Consider the following 25,156-nt stretch of genomic DNA (forward strand, 5'->3'; position numbering starts at 1 on the left):
TGCAATTTATTTTTTTAATATGAAATTTATTGTCAAATTGGTCTCCATACAACACCCAGTGCTCATCCCAACAGGTGCCCTCCTCAGCACCCATCACCCACCCCCCATCAACCCTCAGTTTGTTCTCAGTTTTTAAGAGTCTCTTATGCCTTGGCTTTCTCCCACTCTAACTTTTTTTCCCCTTCCCCTCCCTCATGGTCTTCTGTTAAGTTTCTCAGGATCCACATAAGAGTGAAAACATATGGTATCTGTCTTTCTCTGTGTGACTTATCTCACTTAGCATCACACTCTCCAGTTCCATCCACGTTGCTACAAAGGGCCATATTTCATTCTTTCTCATTGCCACGTAGTACTCCATTGTATAAACACATTCCATTGTATATAAACCACAATTTCTTTATCCATTCATAGTTGATGGACATTTAGGCTCTTTCCATAACTTGGCTATTGTTGAGAGTGCTGCTATAAACATTGGGGTACAAGTGCCCCTATGCATCAGTACTCCTGTATCCCTTGGGTAAATTCCTAGCAGTGCTCTTGCTGCTAACCCTGCAATTTAAAATTTTTTTTAATGTTTATTTATTTTTGAAAGAGAGAGAGACAGAGTGTGAGCATGGGAGGGGTAGAGAGAGAGGGAGACACAGAATCTGAAGCAGACTCCGGGCTCTGAGCTGTCAGCACAGAGCCCGATGAGGGACTCGAACTCACAAGCTGTGAGATCATAACCTGAGCTGAAGTCAGCCGCCCAACTGACTGAGCCACCCAGGTGCCCCTGCTAACCCTGCAATTTAAAGTTCATTCTGGTCTCATAGTATCATCATCTTTCTTCTTTCATTTAATTGCGGAATAATTGACCTATAATGTTATATTAGTTTCAGGTGTGCAATGTAATGATTCAATATTTGCATATGTTGCGAAATGATCATCACAGTAAGTCTAATTAACATGTGTCACCATACATAGTCACAAAATATTTTCTTGTGATGAGAACTTTTAAGATCAACTCTCTTAGCCTCTTTCAAATATAAAATTCAGTATTATTAACAATAGTCATCATGCTGTTCACTACATCCCCATGACTTATTTATAACTGGAAGTCTGTAACTTTTGACCTCCTTTACCCATTTCACCCATTCCCGGCCCCCTGCCTCTGGCAACCACCAACCTGTTATCTGTATCTATGAACTTGGTTTTTGTTTTGTTTCGTATCTAGATCCCACATACAAGCAGAATCATATGGTATTTGTTTTTCTCTGTTTGACTTATTTCACTTAGCATAATGCCTTCAAGGTCCATCCATGTTGTTACAAATGGCAAGATCTCCTTCTTTCCATGACTAAGTAATATTCCATTCTCTCTCTCTCTCTCTCTCTCTCTCTCTCTCTCTCTCTCACACACACACACACACATTCTTTATTCATCCACCAATGATGAACACTTACATCATTTCCATATGTTGGCTATTGTAAATAATACTACAATGAACATAGGGGTACGTATATCTTTTTAAGTTTATGTTTTCATTTTCTTGAGATAAATACCCAGAAGTGGAATTGCTGGATCACATAGTAGTTCTATTTTTAATTATTCGAGGAACATCCCTACTGTTTTCCACAGTGGCTGTACCAATTTACATTCCCACTGGCAGTACAACAGGGTTCCCTTTTCACTACATCCTCCCCAGAATTTGTTATTTCTTGTCTTTTTGATAATAGCCATTCTAACAGGTGTGAATTCATATCTCATCATGGTTTTGATTTGCATTTCCCTGATGATTAGTGCTTTTCATGGGCTTGTTGACCATTTGTATGTCTTCTTTGGAAAATTGTCTGTTTAGATCCTCTGCCCATTTTTAAAAATCAGATTGTTTGAGATTTTTTGCTATTGAGTTGTATGAGTTCTTTATATATTTTGAATATTGATCTTTTATCAGATACATGATTTGCAAACATTATCTCCTATTCAGTATGTTATCTTTTCATTTCATTGATGGTTTCCTTTGCTGTGCAGAATCTCTTTAGTTTGATGTAGTCCCACTTGTTTATTTTTGCTTTTGTTGTGTGGTTTCAGATCCAAAAAATCATCACCAAGACCAATGTTAAGGATTACCACTTATGTTTTCTTCTAGGGGTTTTATGGTTTCAGGCATTACATCAAAGTCTTTAATTAATTTTGAGTTAATTTTTGTGAATGGTAAATATAGTGGTCCCATTTAATTCTTTTGCATGTGGTTGTCCAGTTTTCCCAACGCCATTTATTGAAGAGATTATCCTTTCCCCCACTGTATACAGCTTGCCTCCTTTGTCATAAGTTAGTTGACCACATATGTGTGGGTTTATTTCTGGGCTCTCTATTCTGCTTCACTGATCTATGTGTCTGTTTTAACGCCATTAAAATATTGTTTGGATTAGTATAGCTTTATAATATAGTTTGAAATCAGGGAGTTTGATTCCTCCAATTTCATTCTTTCTCAAGATTGCTTTGGCTATCTGGGCTCCATATAAATTTTAGGATTGTTTGTTCTATTTCTGTGAAAAATGCCGTCAGAATTTTGATAGGGATTGTACTCAATCTGTACATTGCTTTGGGTATTATGGACATTTTAAGAATGCTAATTATTCCAATCCACGAGAAGAATCTTTCCACTTATTTGTGTCTTCCTCAATTCCTTTCATGAATATCTTACAGATATCTATAATAACTTATGGATGCTATATAGTCTTTCATCTCCTTGATTAAACTTATTCCTAGGTATTTTATTCCTTTTTGATGAAACTGTAAATGAGATCATGTTCTTAATTTCTCTTTATGATAGTTTGTTATTAGTGTATAGAAACATAACAGATTTTTGTATATTGACTTTGGATCCTGCAAATTTACTGAATTTGTTTATTAGTTCTAACTGGTCTTTTTTAGGGGGGAGGTTTTTTTGGTGAAGTCTTTAGGATTTTCTAGTTATAATATCAAGTCATACGCAAATAGTGATAATTTTGCTTATTCCTTTATGATTTGGGTGTCTTTTATTTCTTCTTCTTGCCTAATTGTTCTGGCTAGGATTTCCCATATATTAAATAAAAGTGATAAGATTTTATATCCTTGTCTTTTTCCTGATTTTAGAGGAAAAGCTTTCACCTTTTGACCATTGAGCATGATATTAGCTGTGGGCTTGGCATATATTGCCTTTATTATGTTATGTTCCCTCTCTACTCACTTTGTTGAGATTTTTTCATCATAAATGGATATTGAATTTTGACGAATACTTTTTCTGCATCTATTGACATGATTGTATGATTTTAAGCCTTAATTTCCCTAATGTCATGTATCATATCAATTGGTTTGTAGGTGTTGAACCATCCTTACATCCTTGAAATAATCTCACTTGGTCATGGCATCACCTTTCTATGTAACGAATGGCTGAGCATTCTTTTTTTTTTCTTTTTAGAGAGAGCAAGAGAGACCTTAAGTTGGGAAAGGAGAAGTGGGGGGGGGAGAGAGAGAGAGAGAGAGAGAGAGAGAGAGAGAGAGAGAGAAAGAGAGAAAGAGAGGGAGAGAGAATCTTAAGCAGGATCCACACTCAGCACAGAGCCCAATGTGCGGCTTGATCTCACAACCCTGGGATCGTGACCAGAGCTGAAATTAACTGCTGGATACGCAACTGACTGAGCCATCCAGGCGCCCTGCATTCATCTTCTTTCATAAAGTTATAGGAATCACAATGCAGAAATTCTCTTGGCATCAGATATGCTTCCTAACCTACAAATACATCTACATGCACATTATCCTTATTTTTAAATTTTTTTTCTTCATTTATTGCATATTCCACCCTCATAAGCAAGATTTTTCTCCTCTCACCCAAATCTTATTTCTGTACATGTGCTCTAAGCCCTCCATGATGTCTGAGACACTTTCCGTCAATTATCCTATCTCTAGCTTATATATTCAACTCAAACAACTTCACTTATTCCTTCCTATAATTTGCAAACATATTTTTCTCTTTAAAAAATCCACTTTCAAATCTGTATGCTCTTCTAACTACCTTCATGAATTTTTCTCCTTCAATTCAGAGATAAATTTTTAAGAAACAACAATACACATTCATTGTCTCTACTTTTTACCTCTCATTAACTTGACTCCCAGAAATCTGGCTTCTAACCCCACCACTCCATGAAAATTACTTCCATTTTGATCTCCAATGGCCGTCTAAGATGACAAATCTCATGGCTACTCTTGAATATTTACTTTTGTGGATTTCTGCAACATTTTGTCCTATCCTATTAATTGTTCTCTCCATGAAACTTTCATCATCACCAGTTTCCATGACACTGTTCTGCCCTGGTCTCTTACCTTCTGCAGTGCTTTTTCTCAGACTTCTTCAAGGGATCTGCTTGCATGCCTGGCCCCTTAAATGCTGGTATTCCCCAGTGTCTGTCTTGGCTCTCTTTTCTCACTCTAAATTCTCTCTCTGAAGGATTTTATCTAAATCCATTCCTTCAACTGCTACCATAGATGCTGGAATCACAATGGCAAACAAAATGTTCACAGACCTACCCATAGGGGGCTTATGATCTAGTGAGAGAGACAGTCATTAAATGAATGAACACATAAGTAATATCATCACCATTGTGATAAGTGCTTGAAGAAAAAGAAATGGGCTCTTTAAGAGTGACCACAGGGGAGCTAAACTATACTACAGGCACAGTGGGTTTCTTTGAAAAGGTGACATTAAACTGACCAAAGAGTAGGGTGGGAGGGACATATTCCAAGCTAAGAAAATTGCAGGCAAGGTAGCCTGAGGTGGTGAAACAGCTTTTCTCCTGTTACACAGGTAACAACATGTGTAAGGGTGCACACATTAAAGAGTAGCACACATTTGGATAACAGCAGGTTATCCAAGGTTTGGGTTGCTAAGTGGCAGAGGGAAGAAGATGAGATTGGTATATACAGATGTGCTGAGGCTAGAAGGGAAAGGACATTTGCTGACATACAGTGGAGTTTGAAATTTATGCTTATTTAGTGTCAGGAGATAAATTTGAAGCTATTAAAATGGGCAGGGGTAAAATGAGCATTTGTAAAGCAGTGGAAATGGAAATGAGAGAACAGAGTCAAGAACTACACAAATCAAAGAGACTCACACAGCATGGGTGTTTTGGATTTGCAGGTCAGAAAGAGACAGAGGAAGCAGGAAAAGATAATTCCCATTGAGTAACTGCGATTATGGGAAGAGAAAAAGGCTTCAGAGGGAGATGACAAATTGACTTTGGACATGACAAGTGTGAGCAGCCTGTGGCTCTTCCAGGTGAAAATGTCCAGTAAGCAGTTGGAAATAGAGCTCTCCAATCAGGAAAGAAGTCAGGTCTAGAGGAGACATCAATTTCGTGTCCAACTCAACCTCTCCACTCGGGCATCTCAGGTTTTTTATCTCCCTCCTAAGCTTCCTCCTCTTCTTGTGACCTGTTGTAGACAAGTGCACCACCAGCCATCCAGAGCTCTGTCCAGATCATCCTTGACACCTCCACCTTGCTTGGTACCCACAGGCAATCCATGACAGAGTCCTGAACTCTCATTGCAGTGTGTCTCTTAAAAGTCTCCAGCAGACACTTTCCTATGCTGCAGCTTCCGACTCCCCAAATCAAGCCACTTTTATTTAACTCTTTACCAAGACTGTTTCTCCCTTAGTATCGCTACATAAACTCCTACTTCCTCCCTGTCCAATCCATTCCCCACACACTGGGTCCTGGGAATATTACATGAACAAAAAAGCCACAGTCCCTGACTTGAAGGGACTTCAACTGAATAAAGGGAGATGGCCAATTAAACATTCATAATATGGACAAGGTCAGTAGTATGATGAGCAAATGGACAGCTGAAGGAAACTGACCCTTTGCCAGGAGGAGGCAACCCAAGCAGGCAATCTTGCCACGTTGGCAATACCTCCAGGCCAGTTCTTAAGGGCAACTGGTCCTAAACCTATGGTTTGGGACCAATAGGAATGAGACAGAAGAACGGGAACAAAGCTAGTGGGAGTACTAGGGTGGCATGAAAGATTTCATTTCAGGGCACACATGCTTGTGTAGGTGCCAGAGGTAAAGGAGTTGGTTTTGCTGTGGTATTTTCTTAGGACCCACACACAGGCAAGCTCTGTCCTTGCAAGGTTTTTTTTAACTCTAATATTTTGGCATTAGGTTTTCCTTTAATGATCTTTAAGGGCCTTGCTAGATCTCCCTGGTGATTTATCAGCTCCATTTTCCCCCTTCACTTCACATTTTTCCTTCTGCTATATACCTTAGTGAATCCTTCCTTTTGCTTTTGGTAGATTCTATGTTTTTAAAGGCTACTTTTTCTACCACACTTCATAGTCATCCTCCAGTTTCTTTTCTCAGCCCCTCCCTGAGGCAATTCTAAATCCTCTCTTCTTCTAACACCATCTTCATTCAGCTTCTCCTCTCTTCACCCTGCCAGGTCCTGTGAGCTTGCTTCTAAGGTCTTCTGCCCTTTGCGAACATTTACTTCTTCCCTAATAACCTCAGGAATGTCGCATAAAGTCCCCAAGGGCTTTAAAACAGACAAACAAACAAACAAACAAACAAACAAGATAAAGGCACATTGGGGCATCAGGAGATAAAGCCCTCAGCTTCTCCTCAGGGAGAGGCCACTCCCCTCATGATTTTATCGCACTGTACTCTAGAAAGGGATACATGTGCCCTGAAGAAGAGAGAAGGGAAAATCTCTAATTTCCTCAGACTTCTCTCCTCACTAAAAGAAGTAGAGACCACAGGAAGTCAGAGCAAGACCAGCAGAAGTGCACGCCTTCTCGCTAAGTGTCTCAACATGCGTTCTGCTTGGACTGGCAAACAATAAGGACTAACTACTGGGCCAGGAGCACTGGCATTTAGAAGAGAAACACAATACGGTCTTTGAGCTCAGAACTCGGGGTAAATATGAGAAGCACATATTATAATATTGGCAATACAGTATATCAACGAAAGAATACGTTTCGGAATTATAAAGACCCAATTATAATCGCAGCTCCATCATTATCAGCTCTACCTTTTCCAGCTGAGTGACCTTGGATATGTTACTCAACCCTTTGAGCATCGACCTCCATATCAGTAAAATAGGAAAAATAATCACTTACATTGGATTGTTACACATGAAGCAAGTAGGAAAGAATTACACGAATAGGATGGCTTGCCTCTAGGTGCTACCCCAGTTCAGCAAAGGACTAGATTTGATGATGTGCCTTTCAGCTTGCTCTGCAACCATATGAGACAAGAGAGCTGAATCAGCCCTACAGAGTTGATAGTAAAGGTATATTATTGAGAATATAGATAGATAACATTTATTGAGTCCTCATTCTCAGGTAAGCACTTTATATGCATTATTCACTTAAAACTTCAAACTTTCCTCTATGTAAAGAAGGGACTGTCTTATAGATGCAGACACTGTGGCTCACAGAACTGACTTTTCACTTACACAACCAGGAATAGTGGATCCACAATTCCAACCCCCAGTGGCCTAAACTCAAAGGCCATATTTTAAGCCACTACACAAAGGTCTTTAAAGTTCCTTGTTCATGTATCTGTCAAAGAATCTCAGTAATGTATTGCCACTCAAACATTTTCAATTGATATAAAAAATTTCATTGCAGGGGTCCCTGGGTGGCTCAGTCGGTTAAGCGTCCGACTTTGGCTCAAGTCATGATCTCATGGTTTGTGAGTTCGAGCCCTGCATCAAACTCTGCACGGACAGCTCAGAGCCTGGAGCCTGCTTCAGATTCTGTGTCTCATTGTCTCTCTGCCCCTCCCCAACTTGTGCTCTGTCTCTCTCTGTCAAAAATAAATAAATTTTTTAAAAAAAATTTAATTGTAAGTTTAAATGGCTGCAAATTACGGTGCCTGGATGGCACAACTGGTTAAGTGTCAGACTTCAGCTCAGGTCATGATCTTTTGGTTCATGAGTTCGAGCCCCACATCAGGCTCTCTGCTGTCAGTGCAGCACCTGCTTTGGATCCTCTGTACCCCTCTCTCTCTCTGCCCCTCCCCCACTTGTGCTCATTCTCAAAAAAAAAATAAATAAATAAGCCTTTAAAATAAAGTAAAATAAAATAAAATAAAAGGCTGCAAATGATGTAATATCTGCTATGTGGTAAGCTTAGAAATACTTGAAATATTTTAAAATAAACCTGAGATCACCCTTTTAAATGAGTCCAGTGGAATTTAAATACCACAGAAATTTGATTCTCAACAGCATCCATTTAAAATATATGTGCACAAGATCTTCTTTTACGTAAATGAGATGTGCTCTCCTTCCTACCCACTCCTTCCCCACAACTGGGAGGATGTATTTGTTCAAAAAAAGAGACACATCTCTTGTACATGTACCAAATGTAACCTCCTCTGATCAGCTTTCCTGGATGGACTAACCTGTTTACTTCTTCATAGTGTCTATTGTGACCTGAAATTGTCTTGCACATTTACCAATTCATTTACATTTTGTCTCCCGCACTGGTATATATTCACCATGAAAGCAGACTCTGTCTCAATTATCACTATATTCTAAGCACACAACTGTTCCTTTAGCTCTTTGAAATTGTATTCCTGTCTCACATTTGCTATAGGGTTTTATCTTAATGTAAAATGGTTTTAAATTTTAAATTATTTTGTATATAAATAAAATATAAATTGTATTTCTGTGACTAGAAGTTAAATAATGTATTCTTAGTTTTATTCGCAATATTACTAGTATATCATTGATCAAGACAATGTAAGTACATGCACATTTTCATACATAATTATTAAACATATAAAGTAAAATATTTTTGGAAATGTATGTCTTTTTTTTTAATTTTTTAAAGTTTATTTTTTATTTGAGAGAGACAGAGACAGCGTGAGTGTAGGAGGGGCAGAGGGAAAGAAGGAGAGAGAGAATTCCAAGCAAGCCCTGCGCTGACAGAGTGCAGAGCCCAATGCAGGACTCGAACCCACAAACCGTGAGATCATGACCTGAGCCAAAACCCACAGTCGGACACTTAACCAACTGAGCCACCCAGGAGCCCCTGGAAATGTCTGTCTCAATGATATAGACGGAGGAAGAATGTTTAATATCTTGAACATAAGTGATGCCAATTATTTCAAAAAACTACTTTGGTACCCTACAGACTTTTACACTTGGAACAGTGAACTGTGTAAGAGTCAGAATGAGTAAGCAGTAGACCTTTCTTCGTAAGGGGGAGAAGGGAGAACTGATAAAACACCTAACTGTAGATATTCTTTGATCAGTTTTAGGAAACATAGAAACATTAAAAGTTATAGATAATTGATCCCTGAAAAGTCGGTAACACCTCACACCTTAGAAAATCTTCATGTACACTGGGGGCACAGTTAGAAGATCCCTGTAGTACAGCAAACTGCCCCCCATGAATCAATGCCTACTGTGCTCAATGAATCATATCCCAGTATGGGATCAAATGGGCCTCTAACCCTGGCTGCCAGCTTTGTCAGGATGAAGTTCAGCCTGAGAGAAGTTCTGCTGCATTAACCCAGGACCTTCACTGCATCCAGGCAAAGAACTAGCTGTCTTCTGTGGAATAAGATTTAAGAAAAAAAAAAAAAAAAAAAGCCATACAAAGTCACAGAATTCTAAAGCAAAAAGATATCTTGGATATTAACTGTTTAATTCTCTCATGTTACAGATAAGAAAAGATAACCAGCCAGTTAACTGGAAAGCTAGTACCAGAATACAGATCTTCTGATCTTCGTACAGGGTGTGACAGAAGGCTAGCCATCCTCGAAAATGTGTGTCCCTCTGTCAACTGTGTGGGGTCGGTACTGGGAAGTGAGCTCTCCTGCCGGCGACTACATTTCCCAGCCCCTTAGCAGAGAGATGCCGCCATGTGACTGAGTCCCAGGCAAAGGAATTTGATGAAAACGATGTGTGCCATCCCTAGCCTGACTTGTAAAATCCTCCCATGTGGCACCTCCCCATGCTTTTTTTCTCCTCCAACTGGCTGCAATGGAGACAATCCCCAGGGTGACCTCAGGAGCTGAATATTGAAAATGAAAGAGCCTCTTTCAACTGGGACCCCTGCTGACTTGTTAATTTCCCTAGTACTTTCTTATGAGCAAGAACTAACCTTCTGTTATGCTGGTGCCATTATACATTTTGGAATCCATTTGTTAAAACAGCCTACACAAGGTTTTATATAGCACACCACCCTTCTTTTCCTTTGCTCTGATGAGTAACTTCAACCCATCTTAAAATGTGAAAACGTAAAAGTTCTAGTATATGGAGATAACAGTTTGGTCCATGGGCTAAAGGTTGCATGGACTAACTAGTAAAACAGTAGCAATTCCTGGCTTTGTGGTGTTGTTGTGTGAAAAGTGTCAATAGTGCCCATCCCCTAATCATGGAAGATGCTAGTGGTCATAGCTCCCCGAGAAACAAGGCTTACCCCTCAAGGAAAGACAGTTCTGCAAGGCTCCAGTGGTCCTCTTACCACACTATCCTGAGAAATGGACGAGTGAAAATCTCTGTATCAGTTCACAATCCAGGGCAGGTAGGGGCAAAGGGGATGGAAAGTGGATAAATTAAATCTTCAAAACCAAAAATTAGTAAAAAGAACAGGATAAAGAATAGAATCTCTGGAACTGGGGACCTAGAAGGAATCTAAGAAGTTGTACGATTACTTTTTCACAGTGAGGACTAGAAGGAGAAACTGACGGATAACTTTCAGGTAGTACAATACAGACCAGGGTTCAATGCACGCTTGCCAATTCTTAGCTGTATGACCTCAATTTAGGTTGGTTTCCTAACCTCTCTAAGCCTCATTCTTAAGTTTCCTCATTCTTAAGATAAGAATAACCATACCCACCTAGCAAAGTGGTAATTAGATTAAACAAGATAAAAAGTATATAGCAGTGGCCCAATAAATGTTGGTTTCTTTCCTGCAACAAGATCAGAATCAGAACCCCAGCTCCTCACCCCACCCCTGTTCAGCCCCTTCTCAGCCCCACCACACTGCCTCCAACTCCTAATCCCCAGCCTTAAGGCAGTGGCGGCCCATGAAGCTTTTTTGGGTGGCCTGGGGGCTATTTAGTAAAAAGATAAAAACTGTCTGTACTTTTGTTTCTGGCTTTAATCATTTGATATATAGCTATTTAAAAAAAAAAATTAAACGACACTGGCTCCCTATGGCTGGCTGTAACAGTATCGTGGAACAAACTTACTGTGAGTCAGGCCTTCAGTCTTAACCCCAGTTCCTATACGTCCTTGCTCTGTGCCCCTTTGGGATTTGGCTTTCTCACCTGGAAACCAAGGGGCTTAAATTACATAACTAAGCTAGGATTATTACTATTGATCCTAAAATTTTATCTGTTCACTCATATGTCATCAAAAGCTTCACCTTCACTTAATTCTGGAGCGTAGTTCTTGTCCCTGTGATTTTGTGGCATTGAGTGTTTCCATGTCTGCTAGCAAAGCAGAAGTAGGTGGAATAGATCCTCTGTCTGATCTTTTATATTGAGGTGGTCATCAGTTTGAAAAAAAGTAAGACAAACCACCTTTCAAAAACTGTACACAGTCATCAGAAAGCTGAATTGCGTTGTTCTCTGGCATAGGAGCGAATGTGACTCAGATACAAAAAAATGAAAAACCTGGTAGTTAGGTTAAGTTAAACATCACAGGGACATGAAATAATGAATGAAGCAATAACTGAAGCAAGGAAATAAATTAATGTCTTTCCAAAAAAAGAAAAATCCCCACCCAAGATATGCATTCATTAAAGAAATATTTACAGAAAAGGGTGGAGAAACTCTCAGTAGTGTTTTCACAGAAAATCACTGTGGTGGAAATAAATGCCATATTTTTTGTGGCTAAAGATGTTAACACTTATGACACCTACACAGGTGACCCCAAAGGTCAAGGACTAACCAAGACCCAGAAGTCACTCCCAATGGCAGGCCATATACCCTTTTCTGACTGATTCATTCGTTAAACAAATATTTATTGGGGCGCCTCAGTGGCTCAGTGGGTTGAGCGTCCGACTCTTGATTTTGGCTCAGGTCATGATCTCGTGCGTTCAAGCCGCACACTGGGCTCTGCGCTGACAGTGCAGAGCCTGCTTGGGATTCTCTCTCTCCCTCTCTCTCTCTCTGCCCCTCCCCTGTTCACACTTTCTTTCTCCCAAAATAAATAAATAAACATTTAAAATATATATATTTAAAAAATATGTATATATTAAGTACCTTCCATGTACCAGGCTCAGATCCAGGGCCTGGGGATACATTGGTAAAGAAAATATACAAAATCCTGGCATTCATTTAAATCACATTCTAGTGACTAATTTACCTCTAGTCCTGGAATTTGTAAGATAATGCTTCAGTCAAAAGGGTCATTTAAAAATAGGGCCCTATACCTCTAGATTTAAAAAAGGGGGGGGCAATAAACTGTCTTTTAAAAACCTCCATACATACCACTAGCATCCAGTCATTAAAGGTAAAGGAAGGCCACGTAGGTCATAGCTATGTGGCAGACTGTTCAATGTCAACTGATAAAAATTACCTCCTCACAGTTGGTTTGCTTAGCAGAGACAAACATCTCAAATGCTTGGAACCTGGGACTTTTTATAATTTGCAGTCCCAAAATTAAGATTCAACAGGTACTTCCCAATTTGTTTCTTTTATAAGAATTCCACAAAAAATTTCTTTATTAGCACCAGAAAACCTGATTTCCACACGTTATTCTACTTTAGGAACTGGGATTAAGGTCCATGTCAGACCCCCATCCTCGATTGCCCTTGTTACCAGCCAACACTCACAACAATGAGACATAAACTAAACTATTATAAGATTCACTGGGTTGGCTTCCTTGTCCAAAACACCAAGTCATCCTAGTAAAATTTGTTTTATACCAAGCCTCAGAAACCAGTGAAGAACGTGGCCCATTGGTAATCACAAAGCGAATGACTGAGAATTGTTCACATGAATGCATGTGTGTACACACACACTCACTTACTTAAAAACACAGGGAGAGCTCCAAAATCACAGTATTAAATCATTAGCAGGAGTTATTGCAGCTCAATGAAAAAAATGAACCACTTAAAACCCAAGGCTGTCCTTGTAGGCACTGACGTCTCCCTCCCAGTAAGAGTTGACAATGGCAGGCTGTCAAGTGAATACCTCACAGCCTCCTCCCACTGTCTCAGGCCTCACGCTGCAGCTTTACAAAGATAAAATAATAAGTATGTGTCAATCAGGCCTTCTTCAACTAGCTCTGGGCAATGTCTGTCAAAGCCCCCCGCCTCCAGGCCAGTTCTGCCAGGAAATTACCACTGCCCAAGGAATGGCTGACAGCTCCTGACTTGGTCTCTTGGTAAGTAATTTTCTCATTTCCACAACTCTTCAAATTCGGAAAATACTTTCTGATCATTTTAATTACATGACTTAGGATACTTTAATCCTCAGAAAAGCCCTGCCAAGTAAATCTGAACTAATATTCTGGTTTTAAAGATGGGAAAAACGAGAGGCTTACACAAGACCACACAGCATTTCACATCTGTGACTAACCATTTAGTTCTTGGATAGATAAAGTGACCTGTAACAGTATCTATTTGCTATCAGAGATGTCGATTGTGAATGTCTTCTGCTTCTTCTCTGCTCCCATCTCCCTCCTCCACCCATTCCCAGAGTTCTGGGAACACTGTAGATCCTTGAGAGATACCTAATGAATCACCTGACATAGCGCCCCAGGGCAAAGCTCAAGACGGTTGTTGAATCTACTGGGCCTCACAGGTTCAACTGAGTGTAGAACAGGAATCCCCAGATAATTATAAAAGAATGTGTAATGGGTTCCCTTCCATGGCTTGCCAAGGGAAAGTCTAAGGAGCCCCTAGACTTTCACCATTACACCTTAGTAACCATAAGAGGGAGTTGGAGAGACCCAGTAAGAGTGGTTTGTAATATTTCACTCCTCTCCGTGGTGTTGCTCTGTCATTCCTATATATACCCACCTACACACCCATTAAGTGCAATGGGGGATGAGGGTAGTTGGAAAGCTCCCAGAAAGCTACTCACCCAGGCTAGGAGTGGCTGCACACCCCCAATGACAAATGTTCACTGAACTGCATCCAGGGACAGTTCATGGGAAAAACTGATGACTGTTCCCTAGAATATCAGTGTCTTTGGACACAGAGCCTGGGCCTGCTTCTCCCTGAAGAGGTTGACAGGAGCCAAACTGCAAAAGCAGAGTGTAGAGGAAGGGCAGCAGGCTACACTCTCAACAGGAAGATTTGTGAGTTTCCTAGGATCCAAGTAGACGTTGCAAAGGGTGCCCAGGCTTGAGACATACCGAAGGGACCCCTATCTAAAAGGGCTGACTCAGTAGTAGATTTTATGGGGTAAGCCTCCAGGAAAAGGAGCACAGAAGAGGGCCAAAGAACAATGAAGCAGAGAGGTGCTCAATGAAAGGCTTCCAAAGAACCCAGGAGAGTGACCCACAGAGAGAGAGCCCGTCACGCATGTAAGCCCGTCACACATGGAGAGAACATCAAGGACTAAGAAAGAGTTGGATAAGCAGCATCCAGATACACAAAAGGATTTTGTCCCTTTCCTTCTAGTTGTCCACCTCCACCAATGATCCTAGAAGAGACCCAGAAAAAAAAAACAGAAGGTAGAAAAATGAAAAGGAAGAGCGTAACATTATTGAAGGCCCTGGGGGTGGGGGAGGGGCAGGAAACTGTTCCCTGTCTTCATTCCCATTGACTTGTGTCCATTTAATAAACCTGGTTGCACAATAGGTTAAGGTAGATCTTGAGGCCTTTCCTGATAGCCCATGCCCCATCCTGCTCTGCTCTCCATTTCTTCCAATCACATGATACGGGGTGAGGAAGCAATGTAGGGATATGGAGTATACCTTCTATTCTCTGATGAACTTCATCAGCAGCACCTCAAAAATGAGGGTTTACACCAATAACCAGGTAACCTCTAGGTTCAGTTCCAGGCCAGCTCTTATATTCAATTACTTTAAGTCTTCAGAGAACTGAAAATCCTTCTTTCTTCATCAAAAGGTTGGAAGCCCTTGGTTTAGTGAATTGACAGTCCCCAAAACTTAAGCCTAGAATCTGTTCAACAAATCCCTGTGTGATTTCAGGAGTAATACTTGATTATTCCAAGTCTCAATTTCCCCATCTGTTTGTTGCCTAAGATCCTTGAAACCTGCTTTCTGCCCATTTTCCTGGGACATGGTAAGACTTCATATGAGACCTGTGTTAATAATATTATACAGATGTTCCCAATTTAGTACTACAAAGTTGAAATCTGACCAGAATCCTCCCCTCAAGGGCTGGACACAGTGGTACTAACTTGACAAAGCCACCATCATAGGTTTGCAATTACTTTCTCCCCATACAGCCACTCCTCATGACTGAGAAGGCCAGTGTAAGTGGTGTCATTTGGTTTGTCACGGGACTTAATTGGGTAGGTAATCTCCTATTACTTTGTACAGGTCTGAGCAGGTTAGCGATGGGAGTGAGAAGAAGGGTCAGAACATAGAATTAGTCTGGCCACAGCCACTGAGAGAATTGGTATAGTCCCATGAATAAGTGGAGGTTCAGTGTGGCAGGCAAAGTGCCTCCAATCTATAATGGTTCAGATGGCAATGGCAAAGACAAACAGCATGAGGTGGCAATGTCTCAACAGGTGGGCATCAGAGAATTGGGAGGCAGACACCAGAAAAGGCCCAGAATGCAAACCATAAGCTTCAAGTAAGTCTCTCAACAGATGATGGAGCCCAGGCTTCAGGTTGGAATTTGGGACAGATCTTTAGGCTCTGGGAAAAGAATAATTAAGAACAAGGAAGGGGTGGGGGTGGAGGGGGTGCCAGAATGGCTCAGTCAGTTAAGCATCCAACTTCAGCTTAGGTCATGATCTCACTGTTCATAAGTTCAAGCCCCATGTCAGACTCTGTGCTGACAGCTCAGAGCCTGGAGCCTGCTTCAGATTCTGTGTCTCCCTCTCTCTCTGCTCCTCCCCTGCTTGCACTCTGTCTCTCTCTCTCTCTCTCTCAAAAATAAATAACATTAAAAATTAAAAAAAAAAAAAAAAAAAAAGGAAGAAACATGGGTGCCTGGGTGGCTCAGTCAGTTAAGTGTCTGACTCTTAGTTTTGGCTCAGGTCATGATCTCGCAGCCTTGTGGGTTCGAGCCCCACATCGGGCTCTGTGCTGACAGAGCCCTCTCTCTCTCTGCCCCTCCCCCACTCCCGCTGTCTCTGTCTCTTTCAAAATAAATAAATAAACTTAAAAAAAAAAGAATCAAGGAAGGAGCAGATGAATAAACAGGTAAATAGGAACCAAGATAATCAGAAGGCCAGTTATAAAAAATAAAGGATAGGGATTGCATGTGAAAAGAAAGCAAACATTCAGGCACTCAGATGAAGGCTAAAGGGCAGAGGCAGACCATCAGCAGTGAGGGAAATGAAGCCAGGAGAGCCTGCACATCCAATCTAGTGGCCCCACCTGGGAAGAGGAGGAACTCTGGCTAGGAAAAACCAGGTTGGGCCTAAACAATTTATGTCAGGCTTGAGCTTAGTGTTCAGATGATGGGATCAATGTTAAAATCAGTGAATTTTTCTCATTATATTCCCTCATTGCTCCACTCAGAATAAAATATGTTGATCAATACAGAAAGACGGGCTCTCTACAATCCTCCTCAGGGACTCTGTAAGGTGGGCACTGAGATAAAACATGGAATCACAGTCCAAGTCCATGGCCTGGGGCAATATTGGAACAGGCCCTAGATACAGTACCATAGTTGAGGGTGCAAAGTCTGGAGCAGTAGCAAATAGTGAAAAATGAATTTTAACCTATCATTCAGGGCAAATCATATCAACACATGTGAAACCTATTAAATTCTGGGCTCCTGACCCTGCAGTGAGTGTATTAGACGACCAGGCCACCTTGCCTCAGAAATATTGGTACCATGGGCCAGATATCACAATTCATCGTATCCAAAAATGGGCACACAACATTTGTGAGGAAGAAGAAGGCTAAAATCTTTACAATTCAACTAAATGAGGGTATGGATATTATAGTTCTTCCTATTCCCAAGCGAGCCAACAGATAAGACGTGTGTGTGTGTGTGTGTGTGTGTGTGTGTGTGTGTGTGTGTTGCTACTAAAGATCCTCCCTGAGTTCACTCAAATCTAGCATTGTTGCTCTAGCATATGTATTGTATCAGTCAATTCACAGGAAAACAAAAAGAAGGAATTTAGCACAGAAAGTTCCTTACAAAAGTGATCAAGGAACTGTGTCCTAAACAGTTCCTTACACAGGAGTAGAATCCAGAGATTAGCAACAGTTGGTAGCCACTATACACTCTTAGTCTGAAGAGATAAAAGGAGAAGGTACAGTATACCAGAACCCAGGAGCTGGGCCAACAGGGGTGTGCTGGTAAATGTTTAACCAAGGCTGTCTGTTGGAGGAAAGCCCCCATTTGTAAAGTCTGCAATCTCTGAGGTAAAGATACTCCCATCATGGCTTATTTTAAGGCATCAAAGTGCTATCACTAAACGTGAAGTTGGGAAAAAATGAACAGCATTCGCCCCTCCTGAGCTAGTATGAGCTGGTTCCTGCAAAACACCAGGCTGGGGTCGCATGATAGAAGTTGCAGCCACAGCAGTGGACTCAGCTGCCGCGCCAGTGGAGCTCACAGAAGCAGGGGAAGTGGGGGAGCCGGGGCGGGGTGGGGGGGGGGTCGGAGGGAATGCTGGTCTCTCCCTCCTGCCTCCTTCCATCATCTAGTGCCTCCTACTGGCCCAACCCAGACAGAAGGATCCCCAAGCAGGAAAACCACCACCCCCCCCCACCCCCCGCCAAACAACACAGAGCAGAGTGGGGAAAGGGAGAAAATGGACCTGAGACACTTGTGATCCTGATATTTTTTCATATGCTTGATTACATGAACTTGGAATGCAGGGTTGAAATGCATGTTGCTTACAACTGCAGATGAAGTATCAGCATGCAGTTAAAAGTTCAAATTTGGCCTCAACATACAAAACCAAAGACAGTTTTGGATCATTGAGTAATATTTAAAAGATGGGCATAGAGGTATTTGAGATTCTTTTAAGGACACTATTGAATATCACGTAACATTATCAGATACTTTTGAGAGGTATTTTGTGCAATACAAGGAAAATTTAAATTCACCACTGAACGCTCACCATCATTCACTCAGCAACCATTTCTTGAGCACCCACTCTATGCAGACTCTGTTCCAGATATTTGGCATATAGCAGTGGACAAAACAGACAAAATCCAAGCCCTCAAGGAGCCTATACACTAGTAGGGGAGCTAGACAATGAAATAAGTAAGCAAACCATATAGAATACTAGAAAGTGATAAGCACAATGGAGAGAAGAAAGCAATGGAATAGGGATAAAGAGTGATGGGGGTGGGGAAGTTACGATTTTAAAAAAGATTGGTCACAAAAGGCCTCACCAAGAAGGTGTCATCTAAGCAAAGACTTGAAAGAAGAGAGGGAGTAATAAGCCAGGGGCATAGGGTAGGATAGGGAGAAGAACCTTCCAGGCAGAGGGAAGTTTCCTGGGTAGAAGTTACCTCACCATATTGTAGAAACAGCAAAAATGCTGGGGCAGTCGGGGAAGAGGCAGTACAGATCATGCATGCCACTGTAAGGTCTTCAGCTCTTGCCATGAGTGAAATGGCAAGCCCCTGAAGGGTCTGAACAGAGGACTGATTTCCCAAGGATCATTCTGGCTGCTGCTTTTAAAATAAACTGGAGGGGTCCAACAGTACATGCAGGGGGACCAGGTAGGAGACTACTGAAATATTCCAAGCTCTCAAGAGATGATGTGGCTTAGATCAAGGTCCCAGAAGTAAAAGTTGGAAGAGCTGGTCAGGTATGGAATGTATCTGCAAGGTAGATACAATAAAATTTGCAAAAGACTGGATGTAAGTTGTGACACAAAGAGAGAAGGTGAGAGAGGACTCTAAAATGTAGAGTCTGATGGATGACAACTATGAGTGGACCAGCTTTGGGGAGAAAGATACGTTTTGTATTTAAACATGTAAGTTAGGATGCCAGTTAGAAATTTAAAACAGGTTGAATAGATGTATAGAAGAGTCTACCTTGTGTTCTACCCAGTAGAAGACTGGGCTGGAGACATAAATTAGGGAGTGGTCAACATACAGATGGAATTTGAAGCCAGGAAAGTGCGTCAGATCCCTAACGACTGTGGACTGAGTATGACAACACTTCTTAACTGAGATTCTGTGAAAAACTTAAGACAATTGCCCAAGACACCCATTGTATGTAATGAATTAACTTCCCTCCTATGCATCTAGAAGAGTGCTAGTTATTTGCCTTGGGAAAACTGAGAAGACAGTCCTTCAAATGGTTACACATGTTATGTGGTTCAGATAAGAAACCGTGGTTGGGAAAGGCTGATTGAGGACTTCAAACTAGTCAGGACAATGAGGAGGGAGCAGAAAGAAAACTGACAAGTGGCCAGTGAGGTAGGAAGAAAGCCAGGAGGGAGAGGGGACCTGGAACTAAGTGATGGAGACAAGGATCCAGGGGATCGAATGCAGCTGATGGGTCCTTCAAGGTGGACACTAAGAACTTATGGACAGGCACGGAGGTCTAGGAACCTTTGACAAATGCAGTTTTAACAGATGGGATTGGACTGGGTTTAAGAGAGAACAGGAAGAGTGAGCCTTCTTAGGTTAGAGTTATATGGTGACTAAAATTGGACCAGAAACTTCCTATCAATAATTTTTCAAGCTTCTGGGTCAATCTGATTGAAGATTGTTCTGAGCAAGCTTAGCTGTCAGGAAAATTACATGGCAAGAATTTATCTCTTAGAATGTTTTTCAATATTGGGCAATCAACAAGACTTAAAAATATACCCAGATATCAAGGCTCCAACTGACTACATAAATCCAGATTTCAAATATTTGTGTTCATCATAAATAGTCTGTTAGTGTTACTAGTTAACTTGAAAATAGGTAGTTATTAGAAAACTGCACTGATAAATTTATGCTGAAAAAAATAGAACCTATGGCTTCACATATTGGGCCACATATGTGATTTGCCAAAAATATTTTAAAATACCATACAATAAAATCATCCCTAGTTTTTTTTTATTTATTTATTTTAGAGAAAGAGAGACAGAGCACAAACAAGGGAGGGGCAGAGAGAGCCAGAGACAGAATCTGAAACAGGCTGAAAGCTCTGAACTGTCAGCACAGAGCCCGATGTGGGGCTTGAACCCATGAACTGTGAGATCATGACCTGAGCTGAAGTCAGACACTTAACCGACTGAGCCACCCAGGCACCCCTTTTCATTCCTAGGTTTTCAAACTTCTTTATATACATTACATATATAGAGAGCTTCAACCACCTGAAAGCTAGAAGCTAATGATATAAAATTTACTACTCTACAGTTCTTATGACCCAGTGGTCTGTTTATATGATTTGCACAAGTCACATAAATTCTCTGAACCCTCGTTTCTTTTCCTACAGACCAAGAATGGGATGCTGGAAGCAGTCATGTAAAATGCTTTAAAAGTACTAGCAATGGGGCTCCTGGGTGGCTCAGTCAGTTGAGCAATGGACTCTTGATTTCTGCTCAGGTCATGACCTCACGGTTTGTGAGTTTGAGCCCCGCATCGAGCTCTGCACTGACAGTGCAGAGCCTGCTTGGGATTCTCTCTCCCCCCTCTCTCTGTCCCTATTTCACTTGCACTCTCTCTCTCTCTCTCTCTCTCTCTCTCTCTCTCAAAATAAATAAATACACTTAAAAAAAAGTATTAGCAAATACAGTTTCTCAGTAGTGATAGTAAATGGCATATTAAGACTGGGCTGACTGGACCAATTGGGAAGCTTGAGATGTTTACTAACCTAGACAGATGGCCCAACTGACTCAAGTGAATGTAACGAGAAGGGCCTAAAATAATAGAAAGTAGACCTAGAATGTGCAGAGCTCCTATATAGGCGTTTCTGGTCTGCTTGCTGTTAAGCCAATGCTCCCTGCCCTGGAGGGGTTGGGGGTGCCATCAGCATGACATCATATCTGAAGGAGCGGCCTCCACACACGCACTGTGTCACACACACCTTCATTTATGTGGCTTCAACTCTTTCCCGCTTAGATCATTCAAAAACGTTGGTGACGGGGGCATGGATATTTGAGATTCTGCGGACTACTTTGCTTTTCATTTTCAAGGCTTTCTGAAAACAGCTGCAGAAATACCAAGACCTTTGGAAAAAGGCTGATCTTACTACATTTTCAGCCAGACTGCAAGCTGAGAGAAGTGGAAATATTACAAGCCTATTTTCCTGAAATCCCTGTCAGAACTGCTCCAGCAATTTCTTGGCTTTACACATGACCTCAAAACAGGACAATCTCCTCTTCCAAATCCATCTGCATTTTTAGCTTTAGCTCTAGCCTTACATTTAAATATGCAGTTAAGTCAGGTACAATAGCCCCACAGGCCCAGTGGTACCCAGATTTGCAAATCTGAGTTATTATAGGACCCTAGGATATAAAAATCAGATGATGAATACAAATCACAAAAATCTTATACCCAAAGATTCAACTCCAAGAAATCTATTACCAGCAACACACTACAATATCTTTTCAGACCAGCTAAAAGATAAATGCTTTATTTCAAAATGATCGTAAGCAAGGGTTAAGGTTGGCAGATGTCAAGAATTTTAGTTGACATTATCTCATAGCTAGCATTTTAAAATCCAGAACAACTTGGGGAAAGATTGAAAGAGAAAACAATTACCAGTGTTCAATATAAAGAATATGAATCAACAACTTCAAACTAACCTTTTATTCACTCAATCTGGAATTAGCAGACTTGGGAGGCTGTTGAAAACAGTCAGTACTGCACAGCTTACCCTTGCCTGTGTTCAGCTAAATGCACTAGCCACAGCTCGGCACATCACACTCTCCTGGGGACTGCTGCATCCAAGAATTCGTGCAGCCAGTGGTCTTGGAAATAAAAGTTAAAACTTTCCCTTCCCAAGAGATACAAAATTTTCTCCATTGGTCCCTCATCCAGAGCCATTTCCTGGGCAAATGACCAGAGGAACACCCATTCAGAAAATCAGAAATCATGTTGCCAACAAATTGAGAAGTTAAAGAGACAGTATTGAGGGAAGAGGCCACATGTTCTAAGCCTTGCCTTAATAGCCCTTCTAAATCTCTAGAAGACTGGTTCAAATTTGGTCTAGGCTGAACACACAAATTTATTCTTTCAAAGGGACAGAAGGCTAAGTTTGGACAAGAGTCATCCTGGGAGGTCCAGCCCAAAGAACACTAAAAGGCCAAGATCGCTGTACTGCTACCCCAAGGGCCTTCTAGTCATTTCCGGCCTGCGCCCAACTTCTGGAGCCTGGTTCAGTTCTAACACAAACCACATGCTCAGCTCCAGAACAATGCATAATACTTTCAGAACTAGGAAGGCCTGCAGGTTGGGTTGGATATCACAGGTATGTTCTGGTGAGCAGCAGGCTTCTAACTTTGGTTTTATTCTGGCTCAGCTGTTCACAATTGGAGAACTAGACCAGCTTCTCACTCCCTTCATTTCATGTCCCTTCCATGTAATCTAGGATGCCACTTTATCATGTCAGATACCATGAATTTAACTTGAGAAATGGAGGAAGAAGGAAGGAAGGAAGGAAGGAAGGAAGGAAGGAAGGAAGGAAGGAAGGAAGGAAGGAAGGAAGGAAAGAAGTGGGGGAGGGAGGAAAACAGGGAGGAAAGAAGGGAGAAAAAAGATGTATTTTAAAAAACCAGAAAGATAAAAGAAAACTTAGTAAATCAAATAATTTTCAACTTCCATATAAAAACCTTGATGTGTGCACTCCTCCAACATAAAGAAGCTAAGAAACATGCAAATCATGCACCTTTAAGACCCCTACTTTACTGTGGCTTTCTAGGACTATTTTGGTGTGCTTTGCACCATCATTTATCTCTTATATAATAAAAAGATCTTTCTATTTCACTGCAAGCATTTTGTGCTCTCTTCTGTATTCTCTTTAAATTTTTTAATGTTCTTCAATGTTTATTTATTTTTGAGAGAGAGAGCATGAGCAGGCAAGGGGCAGAAAAGAAGGAGGCACAGAATCTGAAACAGGCTCCAGGCTCTGAGCTGTCACAGAGCCCGACGCAGAGTCTGAACACACAAACTGCAAGATCATGACCAGAGCCAAAGTTGGACGCTTAACCAACTCAGCTACCCAGGTGCCCCCTTAATATCTTTCTTAATACATAATTTTAAGGCTATTAAAATCTAACGTTAAGTTAATATCAGTTATGCATTTTTTAGGTTAATAAATCTAAACCAACAAGTTTCCAGCATCATCAAATTGCTCAGTTATTCCAGTTAAACTGAATTCTATGCCAAATATGGCTTACTGATGTTTGATATAATTTTGGTTTATATGTGCTCTCCCTCTCTCAACATTATTATCTTCCTAAAATATTATCAAATTAATTGCCTAAAAAAAGAATTATGGAAAAATCCCCTGTTGCATTATTTGTTTGCATAAATGTATAGCTTCTTTGCTTCTCAATTACTGAGCTCTTATCAGTCCCATAAATCAATAATATGAAATGCTTCTTCATTGCAATCCTTTTTGGAATAAGCCAAAAAACAAACTTATTTTCCTCATATATCTCTTTCCTTCCTCATTAACTCACACTTATGACATATAGAGCTATCACTTCAAAGCATGTTTGTAATGGTGAAATGCTCACTAAACCAGAAGTGGAAATCCATCACTCCCAGTGGTGAAATATTAGTATGCTAACCTCCAGTTGGCAATGGGGTGGGAAAGGACTTGAACCTGAATGTTTTCTATTTGTATTGAGTGTCCAATATTAAAAGAATATTGGCATCTATGGCAAATAATTAAGTTCATTATGTTTAATTTTTATTATGAAATACTGATTTTTAGACATGTCTTTACATTCAAAAGGTTAAATAGAACAATTCTTTAAAAAAAATTGCTTGATTAAATTAAAGACACTGACAAATAAAAGAAAATAAATCCCAAGTCTATAGAATTGTCTGCCTTTGAATCTAGTATTTTTTCATGTGCACACCAATGGGATAAATTTTCACTCATGTCTAGTTGAGTGCAGTTGATGCTTGAACAACGTGGGGGCTGGGAGGCCAACCCTGCTCTGTGTATAATTTTGGGCTCCCCAAAACTTAACTACTAATAGCCTACAGCTAACCAGAAGCCTTAGCAATAAGATAAACAGCAAATTAATACATAGCTTGTAGGTGATTTGTATTATACACCATATTCTTACAATAAAGTAAGCTAGAGAAAAAAATGTTATCAAGAAAATCATAAGAAAGAGAAAATACATTTCTGGTACTGTACTATACAAATTCCCTATATAAGTGGACCCACACAGTGTTCAAATCCATGTTGTTCAAAGGCCAACTGTATTTTCTTTCTCTGAAATTGGTGGTATCGGCTCCAGAATTTTGGCCTTCATTGCTTAGATGATCTCTTTTGATAATAAGTTAAAGATGCCTCATGGTTACTGATTTACTTTCAGAAAAATATCATTAATAAGTATTAATACCTATATTGTTATTTTGCCTCTTCAAGCATTAGCCTGAATCTCCATCCTCTCTCTCTCTCTCTCTTTTCCCTGAATTCTTCCTTTTTCCCTATCTTTAAGACCTCTTGAAAAGATAAGTGGTTAAAATGCTACCTATTCCTGATTAAAATGATAAAATTTAGCATTCTTTTAAAATTCTACATCTATATTTTTATTTTTTTATTATTTTTTTATTTTTTTTTAATTTTTTTAACGTTTATTTATTTTTGAGACAGAGAGAGACAGAGCATGAACGGGGAAGGGTCAGAGAGAGGGAGACACAGAATCCGAAACAGGCTCCAGGCTCTGAGCTGTCAGCACAGAGCCCGACGCGGGGCTCGAACTCACGGACTGTGAGATCATGACCTGAGCCGAAGTCGGCCGCTTAACCGACTGAGCCACCCAGGCGCCCCTCTACATCTATATTTTTAAAAGCCAAACTCTATCCATAGAAAACTGGCCATATCCATATACAAAAAAAACAGTTTGCAAATAATCCCAAGGGTTCAAAG

General features: G+C 40.6%; 1 protein-coding gene across 4 annotated transcripts in view; it reads right to left on the reverse strand.

The window, feature by feature from the left end:
- RGL1 (ral guanine nucleotide dissociation stimulator like 1) overlaps positions 1-25,156 on the reverse strand; it is a 253,629-nt gene that overhangs the window by 181,005 nt on the left and 47,468 nt on the right. The window contains exon 1 of one of the 4 annotated variants that reach the window (XM_042975483.1): positions 7,136-7,153. The exons of the other annotated variants lie outside the window; for them this stretch is intronic. The gene's annotated coding sequence lies outside the window, so the exon portion shown is untranslated. Of the gene's footprint in view, positions 1-7,135; positions 7,154-25,156 lie in introns of those variants that run through there. 4 annotated transcript variants of the gene reach the window in all.

This window comes from Panthera tigris, chromosome F3, assembly GCF_018350195.1.
Source record: "Panthera tigris isolate Pti1 chromosome F3, P.tigris_Pti1_mat1.1, whole genome shotgun sequence".
NCBI classification, from domain to species: Eukaryota; Metazoa; Chordata; class Mammalia; order Carnivora; family Felidae; genus Panthera; species Panthera tigris.